Genomic DNA, 24,062 nt, shown 5'->3' with positions numbered 1-24,062 from the left:
AAAAAATAAGGTGTTTTTGCCTATAGGAGACATAAAGTTGACGATTGGCGTCATGAATCTTATTTGTCTGGGGGAAGAGATAAACAATCTAAATCTATCTAACCCTTTCGAGCAAATCATAAATCTAAACATTTGCTGATTGTCTGAGGGAAAGGGGATACCGTCCCCTTGCGGATTTATTTATGCCTTAGCGTGGCTTGGCTCAGGAACTTAACTAAGTTTCTTACAACTCATTTCCAGCCCTGTCTGTTTACGAACCAATGCTTTTTTTTGTGTATACTGGGGCTTCTTAGCCAAAGCACTAACAAAGCCAATCAAAATCATGTTTGGAGTAATTCTTTAAGGGGGGAGGTCAGATTACCTCTTTAAAGCTCTTTTATGAACCAATTGCAGCAAGAACTTATGTGTGTAAATTAGAATCATACAAAAAAAGGTTCCAGCTGTTTTTTTTTGGCCCATTTTCATGCATACCAGTATATTTGCCATTTCTTCTTGGACACTGAGGTCTTGTCAGCATATACCAATTGAAAAACGTTTATGGATTTTTTTAACCTTAAATTTGGGTTGAAATTTTTTGGGTCAGCAGTTTTTTTTTGTAAATCAGGTTCCCTTTGTTGCGGGTATATGACTGAAAAGCGGAATTCCAATGTAATCAGACCTAAAATTTTGCTGGTTAATTCCCAGGCCTCCTAACACCCTCCCTCCCCTGAAATAAAATTCAAAGGCCCTTCTTGTCTAATAAATAAGCCAGAAACTTTCAAGCTGATCAAAAGAAACCGTTTTTGCCCATTTTGGAATGTAATTGTGCTGAAATGATGCAGCACAGTTTTGCCCAACGTTAATACATTTTTTTAAAATCATTTTGTTGTCAAATAATAAAATCAACATTTCATTTAAAGTAATAACAGACGTATTTTACGAGCTATTTTAATCTGTAGCTTTTGACCTTATTCAAACGTGATTTACGGGCAAATCAATAGTTTGCAGTTATTTCCTGGACTTGTGCTTGGATTAAGGACTTTTATAGGCTGAAAAAGACTGATGCTGTGATACAGCCCCTCTCCTAATTATCGGCCAGAATAGACATTGTGTCAGTGTTTAGGGATGTATTTCCCTAAACACTGACATGTAAAAGCTGCATCCCGCTTGATTCTTAATATCAAGAACCAAAAAGCCGAATTTTGTCTTGAAAGCCTCTTTTGATATCACACAAATAAACTAATAAATGCTGTTTCTTAATTTGAAGGATATACATAGATACTTACGAGAAAAATAAGAAAAAAACTGGAAGAACAATAAATGGACTGTGCCAAGCCATTTTAGAAGATATTTTAACGCAAACTAAACAATTTTATATTTCTGCACTTGTGGTTTTTAAAATGCCTGGGCTATTGGATGAAAAAACCAAGCTTCATCTGCCAAAGAGCCAGAGAGCTCTAAAACCAATCTGAGAATCTTATAAGGAAAAACATATGGCTTCACTTATATAGTTACAGAACCATATACCTTAATTTCTTCATGAAGTCATCTTCTGTCTATGAAAATCACTGTTTTGCAAGATGTTTTTATTGTAAACTATAAACTATCAAGCTTTTTCAAGAATGTGTTGTGAGGTGATAACTCGAAGTCAACTTGAATCAAAAAACTCTCAAACACAAGTCACACTTAAATGGTTTTCTAACCCGAATGCACTCTTTGGTGGCTAATCAAATCCCTTGATCTAGAAAAACACTTCTGACATACATTGCATATATATGGTTTCTCACCTGTATGCACTTTATGATGTGCATTTAAATGGCTTGAATGAGAAAAGGCTTTTTGACATACATTGCATTTATATGGTTTCTCTCCAGTATGCACTTTTTGGTGTTTAATCAAATTGCTTGATTGAGAAAAATTCTTTTGACATATATCACATTTATATGGTTTCTCTCCTGTATGCACTCTTTGGTGCTTAGTAAAAGAGCTTGAATCAAAAAACTCTTTTGGCATACATCACATATATATGGTTTGTCACCTGAATGTATTCTTTGATGTCTATTCAAATGAAGCTTCAGAGAAAATTTTTTTGACATAAATTGCATTTATATGGTTTCTCACCTGTATGCACTTTAGGATGTGCATTTAAACTGCTTGAATGAGAAAAGGCTTCTTGACATAAATTGCATTTATATGGTTTCTCACCTGTATGCATTTTATGATGTGCATTTAAACTGCTTGAATGAGAAAAGGCTTCTTGACATACATTGCATTTATATGGTTTCTCTCCTGTATGCATTTTATGATGTGCATTCAAACTGCTTGAATGAGAAAAGGCTTTTTGACATACATTGCATTTATATGGTTTCTCACCTGTATGCATTTTATGATGTGCATTTAAACTGCTTGAATGAGAAAAGGCTTTTTGACATACATTGCATTTATATGGTTTCTCTCCTGTATGCACTCTTTGGTGCTTAGTAAAAGAGCTTGAATCAGAAAAACACTTCTGACATACATTGCATTTATATGGTTTCTCACCTGTATGCACTCTTTGATGACTAATCAAATTGCTTCATTGAGAAAAATTCTTTTGACATATATCACAATTATATGGCTTGTCACCTGTATGTATTCTTTGATGTCTATTCAAATGATGCTTCAGAGAAATATTTTTTTGACATAAATTGCATTTATAAGGTTTCTCTCCTGTATGCACTCTTTGGTGACTAATCAAATTGCTTGATTGAGAAAAATTCTTTTGATATATATCACATTTATATAGTTTGGCACCGGTATGTATTCTTTGATGCCTATTCAAACTGTCCTGTTGGAAAAAGCTCTTCTGACATGTATTACATTTGAACAATTTTTTTTCTGTGTGCAGCTTTTGATGGCTTTCCAATTTTGAATGGAAGGGGAATCTGTCATCGCATATATTGCACTCACTGTCTTTTCTAGGCTTTTTCCTTTCCAAACGACTAATCAAGGGAGTTTTCTGATTATCTGAAAAAAGATCTTGTATAATTAGATGTTGTCGCATATCACCAATACATTCTTGGAAGCAAATGGGACATCTTCTTGTCTCTCCCAAATGTGTTCCATAAAGTGAACAACAAAATTTCTGTAATCACGAAATACAGTGAAACAAACATCGCACTCTATTAGTGGAAGTTCTTCACTGCCAGTTTCTGTGTGAAGATCCAGCATCAACAATGAATTCTCTGCTTTTCTACAGGAGCTGCAACGCCAGATGCCAGCTCTTAATTCTTCAATAACCTTCTCTGTTAGCTTTTTCACCAAGACGACGGGTTCTGGGCCTAAGAGTTGCAATAGAGTCACGCCATCAGAACTGCACACTGGTGAAGGCATTACACCTAAAGCAGAGATTTTCTTATCGTAATTAGGTTAAATACAAAGACTGAATAAACAGGTATTGTAGCAGTAACAAATGAATATCGCGCATTCCACAGCATTACTTGTATATTAAGTTTTAACAAAAAGCATCATATGGTTGAATAGGCTTTATCAAATAATAGGTTTAAACAATTTAACTGGAAACGCTAACGAATTAGATGAATAAAATTTTCTGAATCTATCAAAGTAACAATTTCGTACTATAGTGTTAAGTTGGGAATATTATTTTGCAGCAATATTACCGAGAGTAGAAGGGCAATTCTAGCAATAAACTCAGTTGAAGATAATAGCGTAATTTCACAGAACTTCTAGTGATGGATTTCTAAACCACCATAATAGTGACAAATATGATGATATGGAGGTTCTATATACAGCTTAATAGCCCCAAAAAATTATGTATTAGAAAATGGGCAGATTCCATACACTTACTGAAATCAGGGGGACAAATCTTCAGCGATTCTGTGACTGTCATGAGATCTTTGAGTTTTTAGTAGACCTTATTTATGGTTTTCCACTTGCTTTTTGTAAATATAGTTCATCTGTTCTATTCAATGCAAGAATTTTAACAAGAAGTTCTGTTTGCTGCAGCTTTTTGAACTTAATAATCACATAAATCACAGCCAGGCGCAAACAATATTCCAGCCTTTTCATTATATTGTACATCAAAATCACATTATAATTGTTGAGAAGTTGTTTTAAAAAGAGACCAAAGGAATCACAAAAATTTCTGAGCCTATTAAGCGTAATGGCATTACAAAAATCGAAAGAATTTTAACATTGTAAGTATTATATAAAACTGGAATAATTATCTTATCATAATGTTGTCTCAGAGGTCACATTGAGAATTCTAAAAGCAGAAGGGCCTTCCTAAAAGTTAAATCGCACTATCTTCATTTTTAAATCTACGAATAAAAGCTTTAGGAACAAATGTGGTCAAAAATGAAGTTGAAAAAGAAATCACTATTAGTCACAGCCCAACATGAGTAATAAACTTGTATATGACAACACAGCTGAATCATCTGTGTTATCTAATAGACAACAGCTGAATCATCACTAAAATATTGAAATTGGTTTATTTTTTTAATTCAGCATTAATGGTGCTCCTCACAATTTTTTAAGTGTGAGCTAAGAATTTTTTAAACAAAAGTGTTAGCAAGCAGTTCTAAGCAACATTCAAGTTCTAAGCAGTTCTAATAACGTATGTGTTAATGCTAATTACAGATTTTTTGTCAATTTATGAAAATGATTCAAGAAGTCAACCTACAAATAATTCCATCCCAAACGAGGTAAATAACCCCTTAGATTCTCATCATCAAAACAGTGCATTGTCCCCAAGCTCAATGAATATTAATGAAGGAAGCAGAGGATTAAGTTCATCAACTTTAGCCACTATGAGTGACATAAATCTAAGTTCAGAAATTGTACCTGACCCCAATATCACCTCTATCCGACCTAATTATAATCCTGACCTTGAGAACTCAATCAGAGATGCCCGAATTTGTTTTGAAAGTACGGAAGTGAATCTGCCTAATAATAATGACTTCCCTGCAAATATTCGCAAATGTGCTAATATAATTTTGGCAGGTTTATGCAAATTAGGTGATAAATGTGATTTTGGACATGATCGTGCTCCAAGCAAGCTACAGGAAAAAAGTATTCCTGATAATAGTGTTATAAAAAATTTGCAAGTTTTTTAAGCAAGGAAATTGTAAATTAGGTCCAAAGTGCCCCTATAATCATGGATCTATTACCCGTAACTTCAAAAAACAAAATGAAGCTAGTCCAAGAGTTTGTTCTCATTTTTTATATAGCAAGTGCCTACAAAAGAAGTGCTCGTTATTGCACTTATGTCGTTTTTACCTCACTGCCAAGTGTACTAAAGCAAAGTGTAATTTTGACCACGTTCCTTTATGTAAGTTGTCGTTGTTTTGGGTGTGATAACCTGCATATTTATGTCTCCCCTTCCTTTTTACGAAAAAAGATCAAGCTGCAAACAAAAGACAATTGCACAAACTTGGGCAGTCCCAGCTGTTACCGATCAAGGATTCCACACTGGAAAGCCCTTTTTTTAGGCAGCACTACGGACCCCATTCCTCCCTTATTAAGTCCCCTCATTACCTCCCTCCCTATCCGTTACAAAGCAACATGCCCCAGGCATCCTCTCCCCGAAACGCCCCTCCAACCCAGAACTTTACTCACGACCAATCAAATCATCATCACAGACGTTACTGCACCCAAACCCTCCCACAATCCCCCCTTACTCATATCCCTCCCAGTCACAAACCCCCTTGCATACCCTATCCGCCCCATGTGCCCAAGATGCTGTTGACTGGTTCTGGCCTCCATCCGTCACTTGCCAAAGCAAATCCAACCTCCCTCCTCCCAGAAAGTTCCCACCCCACTTCCATTTCCCAGCCACCCTCTTACCTTCCCATCTCCCCCTTTCCTCCCTACCAAAGACCCTTCCAATTCAACTACTTCTTACCCTATCTCCACGAAATTCCACCTCCGACCCATTCGTTTTATCCCATGTGCCCACCCTGTCAGTGTGACTCAGGTCTGAGACCTTTTACATTTAATAATTGTCTTGTATTAAATCCTAATTGTTCTCACTTCCCGTCAACTGAAAACAAGTCGCACCTTCCTCATCATGCTTCGTCTGTATCCTTGCCCTTCCCTCCACCTCCAAATTCCCAAGGTAAATCCTTCTCTCACCCTTCTTCTCTACAGCATCATAATATTAAATCAAAACCCCACCCATAGTCGGGGAGCCAAAGTTGAAAAAGTCGTCAAATAACGATTTGTAAAAAACATTTTGGTACATGAGTTCTGACTTTTGGAAACGATATTTTCAAACATGCTGATTCCATTTATTTCGGGAATTGCGACCACCAAAGTGCGCTTCATAGTTTAATATGAGGTCAAAGTTTCGACTCGATCATCTATGGTGAAAAATTTTAAACTTAACTTGTTCATTACTAAGTAGATGACACTCCATCTTTCTCGTGGCTTTGTTATGGTTATGTTGACTGCCATGTGCCATGCTACTGTGTAAATAAATTGATGGTTCAAAAGCTTAAAAAACTAATTAACTCTATTATTTGATCCTCAAAGGTTTGTCTTTACCAGTATTTCACTTTTTATTGTTTCGCCTCGTCTTTTAGGAATATAAATTTAAAATGGATAGGCTAAAAGTAAAAGTCTTACCAGTTTTGGGGTCAAAGGATAGTTAGAGGCTCACTTAAGTGGTTTAAAAGTAGGGTAAAGGTGCAGATGAGTTCCCCCTGATAAAAGCAACTTGTTTCTTACTATTATTCAGTAAATTGAAGGGGTGTCCACGGGAGGGGTTTTACGAGGAGCTTGGCTCTTTTGTGAGCTAGCCTAGGTGGTACGGTACAGGTTTTTTTCAAGAATAGTCAAGCAAAGGTGGTACACTATGACAATACTTGGCTGTCTTCTCTTTCCTTTTTTGTTTGTCAAGAGTTTCACTATTTACCATTGCTCCTCAAGTCACTAACTTTATAGTGCATCAAGACTATCCGGTTTCTGGAAAAATGGGATGGAAATCCAGAAAAAGGAATAGCCATCCAGACTTGGCGGATTTTTAAAATAATATCGGTACAAGTTTATCAGCCATCCTTATCAAATCTGTTTTTCTGAGACAAAACCTATAGAAAACAATTATAGAGCCTCAGTTTGACAATTTACCTTTTTTCTATTTTAAACCACATCAGACAGCTATTTTTATTTATCACTCATCATGTTGAATCGTCTCCTTCTGCTGGCATTTTTTCCAGAAACGCTGTCCACACTACAGTCTTCCGTCCCATTTTTCCATTTTTGGACCCTCTGATCCTTCCTGCCCAGAAAACAGAAAAATGGGATGGAAGACCTGTCTGCATTTCCGGATTTCCATCCCGTTTTTCCAGAAAGCGGATAGTCTGGATGTGCTATTAGGTGGCACAACAAAATTTTAGGCTAGGTGGAAGAAGGTTTGGTGGTACCTTCTTTTTGGCCAACACGATGCCGCAATGCCCAATACCATGCCACAAAGTTGTAAAATTGTTCAATGGAGCATTATTATTATTATTTAGGGTGGACTCAAATGGGTTGAGACTCAGGCCTCCAAGGCCCATTGCCTCCACAATGGAGCATTAAGAATTGTCATTTTCCATCTTTTGAGGGACCAAGACTGAATATGAGTATGCTTTACAGAGGCAAAAAAATTGAAATTTAGCACTAAGAAGTGTCTTTTTTCTTCCATTTTGGACTTTTTATCACTGCTGGAGGGGGGGGCCTTTAAGTACTTTATGGTTTGAAGATTTTTTTAACCAGGTCTTTCCACTGCTTATAGGGTCCTATTATATACTAAAATAGTCTGTAGATACTGGAAATGGATCGGTTATATATCATGAAGAAATTCTTGAATTTTTTTTCTAAGGTTACCATTAGTACCATACTAAATTTCTTCTCTATTTTGCAGAATAGCATGGAATCATTTGCCAGAAAAAAATTAGATGCTCTATATAGCCCCTCAAAAAAAAAAATTTACTATGCAAAGTGTTTAATCTGCCAAACCGATGGAAAAGGACAGCTTCACACTGTTAGTGATATAAAACGTGTCCGAGAACTTCTATTGACCAGATGCAAGTGCAATGCTAAGTACCATGCTCTAAGAAAGGACTGTCAGCAACCAAACTTCTTACAAAAAAGGCTTGTTTGGCATAGAACTTGTAGACAGAAATTTTTGTCTTGTGATCTCCATGGAGGTCTTCAGGAAGCAAATATGCCAGCTACACCTGCAAGACTCACTAGAACATTGGCAACAGAAGTGAGTTTCTCATATGCTGACTGTTGCATCATTTGTGGCAAAAAGGGAAGTACCAAGCGTAAAAGTGAGAATCTTCTTGCAATTAAAACGATAGAAAGGCAAGAGAAGTTATCACAGCATGCTGAAAGACTTTTACGAGAAATGCCTGCTGTTTTTGCAAGGTCCAAAGACAAAAATTTGATTCAGTTGAGTGCAAAATACCACCAAAAATGCATGCTAAGCTTCTTTAAAAAGAAGACTGAGGAAGAGACTAACTTTTCTGCCAGAGAGGCTGTTGCAAAAAGTGTGGTGGATGAAATTGAAACTCGTCTTAAGGAAGGAAGAATATACTCGCTTAGTGAGCTAAGACAGAAATTAAGCAGTGGACTAGCTAGTTCAGGTCTGGAAATAAAGGCCCATGATGTTAGGATACTGAAAAAGCAATTGAGTGTGAAGTATGGCAAAGCACTAGAAGTGAGCTCTAGTAAAAAGGCAGACCAGTACTTTTACTATTTGAAGTATAAAGTATCTGTTGGAGCCCTGAGCCGTTAGGTTTCAAAGTTTGTCAAAGAAGCAGATGATTCAGTTGTGCTCGTAGAGAGTCCTACCTTAGATACAGACTGTGAAACAAACGAAGCTGGCAGAGAGAGTGACAGTGAATCATTTGACTGTGAAGTAGTGTGGGACAGTGAAGATGACATGCAAAATAGTGGCCCTGAATCAGTTGAAAACGGAACACAAAGTCCTACAGGGAGCCAACCATTTGTCAATGTTCCTGACTGGGAAACTGACACTGACACGACGAGCTTTGCATATTCTGTGGGGAAGAAGACATTTGTGAAAGCAGCTTTGAAATTTGATCTTGTTAGTGACATGGCGAAACTGACGAGAAAAGTCAAGATTGACCTCGTCAACATATCAAATTATATTGAGGAAGTGACGGAGGTGGCAAGAAAAGTAACAATCGCAGCCTATGGAAAGAATCCTACTGACTTTAACTCCTTGAATGACTTGCGAGTGCACTTATTCCATAGGAAAAAATCATTGAAAAATCTTCCGCCCACTGAAAACAGCTTTAAATATCACATCCTTAGAGTTGTATATCAGTGGGGAATCGTTTTACAGGCTATGGAGTCTGAACCAATAGTTTTAGACCCCCTAAATTTCGGATGGGTATACAGTGACGCTTTCGGGGTTATTCCTCTGAAAAAATTCATTGTCGCAGTGGCCGATTTCTATAAACCGTATTGCAGTTCATTGCAAGTGTAGAAATATGTGTATTGGAAAGTGCTCCTGTGCTGGAATCCGCAAGTGCGACTTGCTTTGTGCTTGTGCTGGGTCATGCGATCTTTCTGAAAGTGACGACGAGTTTGACTAAATAATAACTTAAAAAACATTACTAAACATATTTAAATTATGTATATTCGACCAATCGTATGTTAATAAAATTGTAAAAAGCAAAAGCTTGTAAAAGCAGTTTGAAGCATATTGAAGCTGTTGTGCTTGAAGCAGGATTTTTTTTTTTTTTTTTTACTGATGTGGTAAATTAACGATCGCCTAATGTTTTGGCTAGGTATAAAAAAGACAACTACAATATTCTAGTAGAAAGCTGGACTTAGTCTGAGTGAAATAGAAAAATCAACGAACTTAGTTGCAAAAAACCACCAAGCGCACCTTTGGCGCTTATATTCCCGAGATATTCGTAATCAGCATGGTCGATTTAGTCTAAAACCTCTCTCAAATCACTTGTCCCCCTCAGATTGCTATTTTGTCAGATTTTCAACTTTGGCTCCCCGACTACCAGGAAATTCTCAAACTCATCAAGTCTCCCTGTCGAGATTCCCCAATCGGTTTGTTTTTCCTTTCTTGACCAGTTTTTATTTTTTAACTCTTTTATTGACTTAGTGTAGTTGAATTATTGACACTTTTTTAGTGTCCCTTTTAATTTACATGTATTTATGTCTTGCTCTTTTTTTGTGTATATCCGCTTATTCCCCCCCCCCTCCCTCCTTTTTTTATGCCCGTTTTAATTCTTTTTCTGATTTGTATTTCAACATAAGAAATTCAACATACCCTACTATACTTGCCTGTCCCCGAAGATATTTTTAAATTGATATTAGATATTGTCCCCGAGACAAACAAAAGAATTAAGCTTCTAAGCTGAGTTTCTCAAATCGCCTTGTAGCCTACTAGCTCTAGAAATAAAAATGTAAAATAGTTATAATTTCAGATTTCGAGTTGATAAATTTTTTTTCTTTTGTAAGAAGACAGTTCCTTTGAAAACTCGCTGTCAACTTTTCGGTCATTATGGGACAAGGGTTTTTCTTTACTAGGTTGTTGCTAATGTTGCAATCACAGTGAGACTTTAACCTCAAAATCAAAATTTTTTAGCAACGGTTCAGTGATGAAAATTTTAAGTTTTCTAATCTTCTCTATCCTGTAATTGCACCAAAAAGAATAGTTTTCGGTGCCACGTCCCAATTTATTCTAGCTCTATCAAGAAAAATCTAGAAAGTTCGTAAATATAAGCATAAGATTTCAAATGAGCCATTACGGCTTATATTCCCCTTAAAAGATACGGTCTTGCAATTTATCTACAGCTGTTACCCTGTTGTTGCAGAGTAGATTCATGGTCTGCTTAATGTAATATTTGTCTGCTTAATGAAATCTTAATGTAATATTTCATGGCTAATCTTAAACAGGATAAGACTTCTTCCCAAAAAAAATTCCTGATTAAAATTGATTCCACAATACGGGTAGTTAAATTATACCTTCATCATTGCTGTCCACTTCCTGTGAGTCCAACTCAGACGGTGACGTGAAAATTCTCGGTGACGTACCCAAAGGTTGATCTTGCCCTTCAGGTGAAAGAGGAAAATTTGACGCTTCCATGAGTCTATTGGTATTACTTGAGGATGTATCTTCAACTCCTATTATAAAGTAAAGGAGATAGACAAAACCGAAAATGCTGTAATAAGATATTCTAAATAAAATGTCCCCGAAACAGTGATGTCCACACAAAAATAGAGTTCAAAATGTTAAAAACTGGCAAAAGAAGGTAGGCACTATAAAAATAATATAAGCACCGTAAAATTATATTGTGCTAATCACTTCTTTGTTTACAAATGTTGACATTAAAATAATTTTAAAAAAAGTTCCTTCTATTAACAAAAATAAAAGAAGAAAAACACAAAAGATAAAGATAAAAGAAGATAGAAAAACAAAAGATAAAAGAAGAAAAATACGGAACTGGAATTATTTAAACACCAGGTTAAATGTACAAGAGCTTTTAGATCTAACTTTCTTAACAGTTTGTCTTTGTTTCGATGCTATTAGCTAAGATGATAAGTCGACTGATCAGACATAATAGACATATTATTAAACAGGCCGGCAGGACTGCGGCCATGCAACTGTTGAAATGGGAAAGAACTACACGACAAAAAAACAAAAAGAGTCCAAATGAAACAAGGTTTTAAATAAAGAACTGTTAGCTTCCTGGCAATAATCCATGCTTTATAATAGTTTTGAAAGTAGCTTCAGAGACGAGAGAAAAGTTGACATCCACATAACAGGAAAATATGAAACGTAAGACTGACTATGCGAAAGAAAAGGATTTCAAGCACCAATTTGGAAAATATACGTTTTATCTTTCTAAAGATTCCGAGAATCTTGGAGAATTCACCTTGATCTAACCCATATAATACTTAAATTAAATGATTTTCATCAAGCAAGATATCTAGGAATGAAAAATAACGGAATAGGAATGAAACATAATCCGTAGCTCAACTTAAAGAGCCAAATGTACTTCATTTAAATCAGGGCAAGCATTTGAGACTCTAGAGAAATTGACAAAGCATGACTTCCCAACATTTAAAAGCACATCAAACCACGGGATAACAAATTCAAAAAGGGCTGCCATCTCTGAACAAAAATCAGACTCAATTCTACCATCTGTCAAGAGTGTATCCACAAAACGAACTCTTGTTACAATTAGTGGTAAGTGCTGATTGCATCGACAACAGCAAATCATGGAATCTGAGTTATTAACTGCATTAAGAGTCATTTACATAAATTAAAAAGACAATCAGCCCAATAAGAGATCCTTGCGGAACGCCAAACTCTAATTCAGAAGGGTTACAAAAGAGCAGATAAACCGAGATGACTCGACAAAATACATATAAAAGAAACCAAGAATAAGCACTACCTCTTATACCGAAAAAGATTACCGTTTCCGAAAAAGAATCTTGAGCGTTGATGGGTCGAATGGTTTTTGTACATCGAGAAAAAGAGCAGCAGGTATCAGACCGGGGTCAATACCTGAATATAAGCAATTCAATAGGGTAGCCCATGCATGCTCAAGTGTTCTACCCTAAAACGACAACGAAACCATGAAAAAAAAAAAGTTTTAAATTAAGAAAACCAAAAGTCAACAAAGCATAGCTTTTCAGAAACTTTGTAAAAGTTAAAGTTGAAGTCGAGATTCAAGAGAAGATAGCTTAGAAGATGATAAAATAATATATATCATTTTCAAAAATAATGAAATTAAGAAAAATAATGTATTTTCAGCGAATTACTTCTCATTTGTTTTATTCTAATAATGAGCCTATTCAGTTTCACCTTATGATTCTCCAAAATTTCTATTTTTAATTTTAGCTACTCAGAATTTTCTATCTGAATTTCTCCTTTATTATTTAAGTCAAATAAGACTCGTTCCTTAAGTTTTGAATTAGAGAATAAATCATTCTACTAACTAATACAAAGACTTTGATTCTGGTGTGACGTAGGCCACCCATGTTTCGCCACCAGTAACAATTTTGTCTAGAAAATCTTCACCTTCATTGTGGTACCGCTCAAGGAAAGTCAATGCACTGCCTAAACGTTGGGATTTTTGCAAATCCGTCAACATTTTTGGAACCCAACGTGAACACAATTTCCGATAATTCAAGTTCTCAGTCACAATGAGATACAAAACACTACGAGAATATTGAGGAAACCAGCAGCACATTGATGAAATTGTAAAGTGACTGTTTTCTCTCACCTTTTCTTCCACTTTCTGCACCAAATCTTCATTAAAGACCGAAGGACGCCCACTCCGTTCTTCATCATGCACATTTGTGCGGCCATCTTTAAATGCTCTCACCCATTTCCTTACCAATCCATCACTCATAATGTTTTGTCCGTAAACTTCACAGATCTCACGATGAATATCGATCGGTTTTACGCCTTTAGCACTAAGAAATCGTATAACAGCCCGTCCTTCACAATCGGCGGGACTCACGATTTTTTGGAGGCATCTTAAACACTCAGTAAACAACGTATACAATGAAGAATCAGACTGTAATGGCGTCAGTGCGTAGACAAGAGATGTAGGTAACCAGCCCGCATGCGCAGAACGCCGACCGTAGCACTGCGGCGGCGGAATGTTACTTGTCTTCCGAACGCAGACAATTTGAGCCTTTTCTTGATGTTGGCGTCCAAATGGACCTTAAATTAAAAGTAGTGCCTTTGTAAAATTAGGTTTTTTTATTGGACAATTAACTTTTGCCTCGACTTGTCTTTTGTCATTATGAAATATATATCGCCGAACTTTTGTTTCTTTCAATTGGTTCAGGTGGTGGGACGGAAACTTCTTTTTCTTCCAATGATTTATCTAGTCCAGGTTTTTGATTTTCAAAAGTATGGTAGGCATTGATGACCTTATCCCTGTCAAAATCCAAAACCTAATAATCGTCGCTAACAATTTCAATTTGTTTAGTTCTTTTTCCTCGGCCTGTCTTTGGTCATTATGAAATACATGTCGCCGAACCTTTGTTTTTTTTTAACCAAGGAATGGTAGACATTGGTGACCTCATCCATGTCAACATCCCAAACCAAATCCTCATCGCTATCATTTTCAATTTTGACACGTTTTGATTCTCACTGTCCAGGTTTATTTTCATTGACTCGTTCACATGTTTTGTGTCGCATGTCTTCTAGCCGCGTGTCATTGCTTCTCATTTTTGACTTGCTCACATGCTTGGTGTTGCATGTCTTCTAACCATGTGTGTCTGCTCTTCATTTTCAGTTTTTACACGCCACCACTGTTCTTCTACCCCGCGTGTGTATTTGCGTTTCCTTTTCATTTTTGACTCGCTCTCATGCTCGGTGTCACATGTATTCTAACCGCGTGTGTCTTTGCTCTTCATTTTCATTTTTGAAACACCGCCACTTTTCTTCTAACCGCATGCGTCTTTGCTCTTCATTTTCATTTTTAACTTACTCACTGGCTCAGTGTCACATGTCTTCCAACCGCGTGTTTCTTTGCTCTTCATTTAATTTTTGACACGTTCTAATAGTCGTTTCTGCATATCTTCAAACCACCCGTATCATTGTTCTTCATTTTCATTTTTGACATGATTTTGGATTTTGATTACTTCAAACAATTTAGCACTGGTCTTTGCTTTAGCTGCCCGTATCAGGTGTTGTTGCAATTGATGGTCCATGTTGTTGATTTTCACATCTTGTCACGTTTGATAGTTCAGATGCTGATTCCAAGGAATCAGCATTTATAGTAACTGTAACTACAAATTTTCGTTTTTTGGGCCTTCCAACAGTCATCATGTTATATAAAATTAATGCGTTGGAAACTCAACAATCTTATTTGTGCTATGCGTGACATCATTTAAGAAAATACTTATATGATGGCATAAGAAATGCATATACGATGTACTAACATAGTACATGACATCAATTGCAAAAACCAAAATTAAGGCTCGTAACGAATTTTCTCAGACTTCTGACCTATCTAGAACGTTTTTTATGCGAGAATATCCCAAGAACAAAAATTAAAGCTTGACCTATCTGAATGGTTTTTTTTATGCAAGATTGGAGGTCGCATTCACAGAATGTCAATAGTGCTGATCATTACCAAAGATACAAACAAGCATGCAGCCAAGTGAGAAATATCTCTAGAAAGATTTCTGAGCAGTATGAGGAGGTATTAGCTGCACCAGCTAAATCAAATCCTATAAGATTTTGGAATTACGGCTCAGATAAAAAGCCTGGAAGGCATTCAGTTACCAAGCTGTTATATAATTGATGATCCCCAGCACTGGCAAATTTCCTTAGTGATCAGTTTGCCTCTATCTTCTATTTTTGCCTCAGTTGACAGTGCTCTACTCCCAGATCCCCCCCCAAGTATGAAATCAAAAGTGTAATGTCACTTATTACTATCAATAGCGTTGACCTTGAAACCCATTTTAAAAACCTGAATCCAAGTAAATCAGTTGGACCAGATGGCATTCACCCTGTACTTCTAATAGAAGCATATGCTGAACTGTTTCTTCCTTTTACCCAGCTTTTCCATAAGTCTCTAAATTTAAAGTGTATACCTGAGGAATGGAAGTTAGCATATATTACCCCAGTGGACAAAGGTGGAAACAGAGACGTGGCAGTTAACTACTGACCAATCAGTATTACCTTTGCTTTAAGAAAAATACATGAAAGCATAGTCAACTGTACCGTACTTCAACATCTGACTCAAGGTAAGCTGTTGTTCCAGTGCCAGCATGGTTTCTGTTCTCCTAGATCAGTTGAGACCAACCTTACTGATGCATATGAATATGTCAATGAGCTTATAGACAAGGGTTTCTCAGTTGACATGATGCCAAGCTATTGGTATTAATACAGAAACTATTGACTGGGTGATGCTTTTCCTTATTAGTAGAAAACAAGCAGTTAAAATGTTGGGGGAAATGGGCAATCATTTCTCTCTGACGTTGTGAAAGTGAGAAGTAGAGTACCTCAAGGCGCAGTCCTGGGCCCAACTTTTTTAATATTTTTGTTAATGACACACCTTCTAACACCAAAAATAAGATAAGCCTTTATCCAGACAATTCAAACATAAATTGGCTCAGTTGAAAGTTCAGAAAAAATAAAAAGCATTCAAGCTGACTTAACTCATTTACTTGCTGGGCAAGAACTTGAAAGCTGAAGTTTGATGTCATGTGCAAGGTTTCTAACTTTGATAATAAAAAAAACTCAAGACACCAGTATTGATTTGAAACAATGGAAAAAACAAGGCAAACTATTGCCAATAGTCAAGCCAAACCTAATCTGGGTTTATTAGTTCATGAAGAGCTAAAGTTTAGTTTGCATGCCCAGACTGTTGCTCCAAAGGCTAGTCAGACTCTTCGCATATTTAAGAAAACTTTTAGTAGTCATTCCCCTTCAGTTGTACAAAGCTTTTTAAAGGTTCAATTTGGCCTAAGCTAGAGTTTGGTGTGTCCATTGCCAACCCAATTAATAAATCAGACCAAGAAATTCTAGAATCAGGTGAGAGGCAAACAACTAAATGCATGAAAGGTTTCTAAGACATTTCCTACACCCCCTGGCTTGAAAAATTGAACTTACCCTCACTGGCTTATTGCAGAAAGAGAGGGCATTCAAGCCCTCTCTTTCTGCAGAAAGAGGGCATTCAATTATGACATTCAAGCTGCTCAAACATAAAAAAAAACTTATTCCAAATATCTTTCAACCATATGTCTCTTCAAGATCAAGAGGACATTATCAAAAACCTCAAGAAGCATGCCAACTCAGGTTTATGTAGCAAGTTCTTTTCTAATTGGGTGGTGAGTCTATTTAACTTGTTAGACCAGGAAACAGTCTCTTCTGCCAGTATTGAGTCATTCAAATAATCAGTTGACAAGTAAAAACCCACTCTCTTCACTGACCAGCAACTACAGGATCATCTTACTGCTGGCAAGTGCAATTGAAGGTTTTTAAGGTAAATACATCATAACTTTAAGGAAGAATTCATGTTTTTCCCATGGTGGTTGTATTGAACCTATAGGGATGCCCTGACATCAAGAAGAGGCTCACATTGTCTGTGGTTAGAGAACAAGTGACAATAAGAGTCAATACATACAAGCCTGCTGCACAGACATACTAGGGCCCAGTACTTAATATATACGTATGTCTTTCACTAATTGTTTTCTAAATCTGATACCTATGTTCATGAGTTAGAACTTTTTCTTCTTAAGATTCTCTGGCAAAGCTCCTGTTTTCTAGGCCTTGTGAGGCTTCTCTTCAAGTTCCGTTTGTTTTAAGGAACCTCTAGCAGAGCCTGGTATGGACCTACTCCAAGGAATTCTTTATTTAGGGAAAGGTTTATGGATTATGAGCTTCCTTCTTTTTTTACCAAGAATATTCTTTTCAAGCCCTTGTAGTTTAATTTTATCTCCAACTGGCAACTTCTCCTCTTCCACGTTCTCAAGACTCTTCTGTTAGCTGTTTCTAGTTACTGGTTAATGTCCTTGGAGGCTCTTCTTCAATTTTTTTTAGGCAGCCTCCAGCTTAACCCTGGATCGGCCTATTTCAGTGAGGTCTTCATTCTTAATACCTTTATGGAGTCCTTCATAAGCCTCCTGAATCAGGTTCTGCAGAATTTTGCATTTATTATGACAATCTGTCTGTTAACCATTCTTTTCAAGCTCCTGTAGTTTTTTTTTTCTCCAACTCTCAATGTCTTTCTTCCTCTTTCTTAAGCTCTCCTATTCTGTTGGTTGTTTCTTTTATATTGGTTAAGCATCATTGGGTTTAGATTTACATGAGTTGAATCTTGATGGAACAAGTTTTGTGCAAAACAACTTTCAAAAGTTGAGATTTTTATGGTTGTATTTTGTGTGGGTAGTTTTGTGCAGTTTCAATTTTGTTGGGTTGAAGTTTGCAGGTTTACTTTTACTTTTGTTGGATTTAATGATGCAAATTTTTGGAATCTCCAAACAAGAGCATGGGATTGAGCTTTGTGGAGCTTTAGTATCATCATGTCAACTTAATTTAATGATTTAATGGAAGCTTTTTTATCTCTCCTAACAAGAGTATGGGGTTGAGTTTTGTGTGGTTTTAGTTCCATCATGTCAAAGTTTGCTGGTTTACTTTTACATTTATTGAATTTAGTGTTGATTGACTTTTCCATCTCTCTTAACAATATAAGACAAGTGAACAATTACGACAGTTAAATAAAAGCATTTTGTTTCGTGGTTTTGAAAATGATTTTCATTTTTTTTTACAATGATACTCAATTTCATTTAAAAACTCCAGAGTGGGAGCAGGAAAAGAGGACAAATTCCTGCCCAAAGGTATTCCAGCAAAACTGTGTTGTCAAACTTAGGCCCTAAGAAAGAGTGCTGTTCAAGCTTGGAGGTTATCAGCACAGGTCTCCTGGAATTTTTCAGGAAAAAACTTCTGGAAATCTAACAAAATTAGTTAGTCACATATGTAATTTTTTTGTAGGGGAGAGGGAGATTGCCTTGGGTTTAACAGTTATAGACACAAATTTTAGTTTTTCTGTAAGGGACTTCTGAGCATGTTTCTTTGTGGGTACAAATTTTTGTTTGCAATTTTATATCAAAAGGAGACACAGCTAATGAAGTTGTTTTTTGTCAAAAAGTTGTTGTGATCATTTCTATCTACTGTTAACAATCTTGGATACTCCTGTGTAACAAATAGGAAAACATGCAAAAAGTCTTTAGAAAATGTACAAGCTTTCAATAAAAACTTTTGGAAAAGACCAAGAAAATAGGTGAGAAAACCTGAGAAAAATAATCTAGAGAAATTGAGCTTGAAAATTTGAATTCAGATTAAGACATTTAATAATATTTGCATTTGAACTTTTTTTCTGATACTAATCTAGCATCCTGTAAAAGATTTTAGCAAACTTTTTAACCTTATTTGTTGATATTATATTGTCTTTGTAATTTCTTTTAGTTTAGCCAGTTAGAAACCATTGAAGCAAAACATTTTCAAAGACAATATAGTTCAATTAAGAGGAGACAGAGCCTCAGAGAAAACTATGGCCATCCCATAACAACCTTCACGATTACAGTAATATTTTTTTAACATGCCTGCAATGAATGAGAGAACAACTTTTGTCCTAAAATTGGTTGTATCCCCAAAATTACAAGAATAATAGTTTTTAGATTTAGCTTTTATGTATTTTGAATTGCAAAACAACCACTTTTATCTCCCTAAACTCTTAAACATTACATTAAGGTGCAGTTGTTTGTTAGTAGGACCCTGGAACATATTTTGTAAGTGATTCCACTACTTCAGCAGTGAAAACTCTTAGGAACAGGATGATTATTCCTGTTTCTTTTTCCAGAAAAGGAGGCTATGAAGGTTCAAGAATGGCGTACTTTGTTTTTAACATCTAACAAAACTGAAAAATATTGGCTTTTATTAATTTGGAACAACGACACTTTCAGGATCATGCTGTCAACTGTATAATGCAATTTCTTACCAATAGAAATCATGTGGTAAGGGTATTTGGAGACAATATATCAATCTTCTTCTCAGAATCAGCAGATGTAAAAAGTGGAGTACCCCAAGGAATAGTTTTGGGTCCAACTTTCTTTAATATTTTCATCAATGATGCACCTTCAATCATAAAGAATAAAATTTATTTGTATACAGATGATTCCAAAATAATTTGGTCCTGTCCATGACCGTCAAAATGCCATAGCCATCCAGGCTGATCTTGATGCAATGTCAAAGTGGGCAAAATCCCAGCAGCTTAAAATTAATATCCAGAATTGCAGAGGCATTCATTTTGGAGCAAATAACCCTCTGTGCCGGTATTTTATGGAATCCAGCAATGGTTCAGAACAGCTACTCATAAGTAGCCACGATGAAAAAGATCTGCAAGCATTAAGATCTAAATGCATAAAGAGATTTCAACATCTTACATATCCTACCTGATTACATAAGCTCAAACTACCATCTCTCCCATCTAGACATAAGCAAGGAGAAGTAATAATGACATACAAGTTAGTATGTGACCAGAGTGTGATCCCCAGTCTGTTCCAGATAGTCAGTTCACCAAGTAATAGAGGCCTCCCCTTGAAGCTTTATTGAAAATATGCTAACACTAGGTTCTAAAACAAATTCTTTTCTAACCATGTAGTCAGCATATGGAACTCCCTTAGTCAGAATTCAGTTATGTTACCCAATGTTGAAGCCTTCAAGTCTGCAGTTGACAAAGATTCGTGCAAGAAACCATGGCTCACAATATGGGATGCATCTAATGAGTTGAGTTATCATCATCAGTGAGTGGTGTTCACAGAACTTGTCCTTATTGCTGGCAAGTGTGATTTAAGGTAATATTCAAAATCTATAAAAGGGCCTGAAAAATTTTGTGAGCTTTCACCACAACTCTGATCTTACTTGGAAAGCTTGCAAGATTACTGTAATGATTGGCCTATTGATAGTTTTAATGCTTGAAACACTATGGTGTTTGATAAAACAAAAACTAGAAAAAAACAAGCAAGTCACAACTTGCTCAATCTCAACAAAAATGGATAAGACAACAAAAAGGAATAAGACAACAATAAAGAGATAAGACTATAGGACATATTACTTCAAAGGGATGTAAAACCAGCAGTTGCTGGTAAAAAATTCAGCTGCCATATTTTTTTTTTACTCCAAATTAAGGTTTCTTTTTGTAAAGATTAAGAATATAATCATCTAAACCCTAGAAATAAGAAAACGGTTGAAACATCAACCAAGCTTGGCAATACCCTACCAGGTTGCATTTTTGGCCCTTGATTCATTCCTTGAAGTTTTATTCACCTAACTAAACTACTTTACAAGAATTTCTTCAGGACATCACCTCTCCAACTTCATGGACTCCTATTTCAGTAACAACCTTGTTGGGCTTTAGTGTAGCAGTTATGTCACTTTCATCCATGTTCCAGATACTCTGGGGAGAGCTAGATTACCTGGTTATAACACCAAGCACCATGGAGAAGAAGATGCTAACATTGGTGCTCTAGGCACAGATTCTGTGGTTCCTGGCTGTAAACAAAACTTTGCTGATTTAATAAGTTTGCTATTAGGCTACCTTAACATCTCACTGCAAAGCAATCCAGTGTACTTCATTTATGTTTACAGTTGTCATACATATGACATGTCACAAGAAAGGCTATGGGGTAAATTTCTAGGTTAGTTGGCCATATAATTCAATAATTGCTTCTTGGGCTAATTGCATTGTTGGATTAGTACTTAAATCATAGGCAGCGCGATAGCGCTGCCTAAGTAATGAACAATGTGGGCACAATGCATTATTTTTTTTCTCTCCATACCTGGGCACTTTGTATCAAAGGAGTTGTCGTAGAAACATAGAAAAGGGCTTATTTGATTGGAAATTGGAGTGGCTAGTGCCCTTTTTATTAGTGCAACAACACCCCTTCCACGCCCACCATTTCCCAATACACATCCAGTCAAAATTTTGGGATAGCCATTTTGTTCAGCAAAGTTGATTTCCAGATAGAAATTATGTTTTTGAGGAGGATACTCCCCCAGAGCCTTCTGGGCAAGGTTTGTAAGTTATGCCCCCGGGGCATATAAGATTTTTATAGAAAGCGTTGTCGTAAAAACTTCAAAAAAGGCTCATTCGACTGGAAAATCAAAGGACTATTGCCATTTTCATTAGTCGAAAATGTCTTTAGGGCAACTAGCCCCCCCCCACGCCCATCAATCCCTCCAAAACCTCCCCTAAACATGTTGATACAGCCCTTTTGTTCAGCGTAGATGATTTCTGCATAGGAAATATATTTTTGAGGAGGAAACTCCCCCCACAACCCTTGGGGCAAGGGTTTTAAGTTATGCCCTGGGGGCATATAAGAACATTGTTGGCACAATGTATCATTTATTTATTTTTTTCCTTTAGAGTAGGGCACTTCGTATCAAAGAAGTTGTCATAGAAACTTCGAAAAGGGCTCATTCAATTGGAAATTGGAGTGGCTTGTGCCCTTTTTAATAATCGAAAGGGATTGGAAGGAAACTAGCACCCCTTCCACGCCTGCCATTTCCCAAACCACATTCAAACAAAATTTTAAGATTGCTTATTTGTTCAGCGTAGTTGATTTCCAGATAGAAATTATGTTTTTGAGGAGAACACTCCCCCACAGCCTTCAGGGCAAGGGTTGTGAATAATGCCCTCGGGACATATAAGGTTTTTATAGAAGGCGTTGTCGTAGAAAATTCAAAAAAGGCTCATCCGATTGGAAATTAAAAGGGCTAATGCCTTGTTAATTGTCGAAAGTGATGGGAGGGCAACTTGCCCCCCCCCCACGCCCATCATTCCCCCAAACGCATCAAATCAAAATTTTGAGATAGCCATTTTTTCAGCATAATTGATTTCCAGATAGAAAATATGTTTTTGAGGAGGACAACCCCACAACCCTCGGGGCGAGGGTTTTAAGTTATGCCTAGTGGAAATTGATTGGAAGGCAACTAATACCCCATCCACGCCCACCATTTCCCAAAACACATCCAATCAAAATTTTTAGATAGCCATTTTGTTCAGCATATTTGATTTCCAGATAGAAATTATGTTTTTGAGGAGGACACTCCCCCACAACCTTCAGAGCAAGGGTTGTAAGTGATTAAATGATTGAGTGTGGAGGGCAACTAACCCCCCTCTCACGCCCACCTTTTCCCCAAACACATCCAATAAAAATTTTGAGATAGCCATTTTATTCAACGTAGTTTTAAGTTATGTAAATTAGGTCTTTTAGGATGACAACCCCCTCACAGCCCTCAGGGCAAGGGTTGTAAGTTATAACCTGGGGGCATTTAAGGTTTTTATAGAAGGCGTAGTCATAGAAACTTCAAAAAAAGGCTCATTTGATTAGAAATTGAAATGGCTAGTGCACTTTTCAATAGTCAAAAGTAATTGAAAGGCAACTAACACCCCTTCCATTCTCACCATTTCCCCAAACACATCCAATCAAAATTTTGAGATAGCCATTTTGCTCCATGCAGTTTAAAGTTCAGGAAATTATACCTTTGAGCAGGACACTCCCCCACAGTCTTCAGGGCAAAGGTTATAAGTTATGCCCTGGGGGCAGATAAGTTTTTATTGAAATCTTTGTCACAAAAACTTGAAAAAGGGCTCATTGGATTGGAAATTCAAAGGTCTAGTGCCCGTTTTAATAGTCGAAAGTGACTTGAGGGCAACTAACCCCCCTCTCTCACTCACCTTTTCCCCAAACACATCCAATCAAAATTTTTAAATAGCTATTTTGTTCATTGTCGTTGATTTCCAGATAGAAATTATGTTTTTGAGGAGGACACTCCCCCACAGCCCTCAGGGCAAGGGTTGTAAGTAATGCCCTGGGGGCATATAAGGTTTTTGTTGAATGCGTTGTCATAGAAACTTCAAAAAGGGCTCATTTGATTGAAAATTAAAACGGCTAGTGCCGTTTTTAATAGTCGAAAGTGATTGGAAGGCAACTAAAACCCTTTCCACGCCCACCATTTCCCCAAACATATCCAATCAAAATTTTGAGATAGCCATTTTGTTCCAAGCAGTTTACAGTTCATGAAATTATACCTTTGAGCAGGACAGTCCCCCCAAAGTCTTCAGGGCAAGGGTTATAAGTTATGCCCTGGGGGCATATACGGCTTATATTGAAATCTTTGTCGTAGAAACTTGAAAAGGGGCTCATTCGATTGAAAATTAAAAGGGCTAGTACCCTTTTAATAGTCGAAATTGAATGAAGGGCAACTAACCCCCCCTCTCAGGCCCACCATTTCTCCAAACACATCCAATCAAAATTTTGAGATCTATTTTGTTCAACATAGTCGAAAGTTCTGGAAATTAGGTCTTTTAGGATGACAACCCATCCCCCCCCGACAGCCCTCAGGGCAAGGGTTGTAAGTTATGCCCTGGGAGCATGTAAGGTTTTTATAGAAAGCAATGTTGTAAAAACATCAAAAAGGGCTCATTCGATTGAAAATTGAAAGGGCTAGTACTCTTTTAATAGTCGAAAGGGAATGAAGGGCAACTAACCCCCCCTCTTACGCCGACCATTTC

The 24,062-nt window shown here is 36.8% G+C and overlaps 1 pseudogene across 1 annotated transcript; it reads right to left on the bottom strand.

Moving 5' to 3' along the window:
* Positions 1 to 1,267: 1,267 nt before the first annotated feature.
* On the bottom strand, positions 1,268 to 11,151 carry LOC148945021 (uncharacterized; annotated as a pseudogene). Its single transcript, XR_016142709.1, has 3 exons — positions 10,978 to 11,151; positions 2,069 to 3,356; positions 1,268 to 1,986 (listed from the first exon to the last, which is right to left on the bottom strand). The product of XR_016142709.1 is annotated as an uncharacterized LOC148945021 (transcript).
* Positions 11,152 to 24,062: the final 12,911 nt, after the last annotated feature.

Source organism: Artemia sp. Qi Xiang Cuo, chromosome 13 (assembly GCF_049724085.1).
Source record: "Artemia sp. Qi Xiang Cuo chromosome 13, ASM4972408v1, whole genome shotgun sequence".
Lineage (NCBI taxonomy): Eukaryota > Metazoa > Arthropoda > Branchiopoda > Anostraca > Artemiidae > Artemia > Artemia sp. Qi Xiang Cuo.
This window is presented reverse-complemented; position numbering and strand designations above follow the sequence as displayed.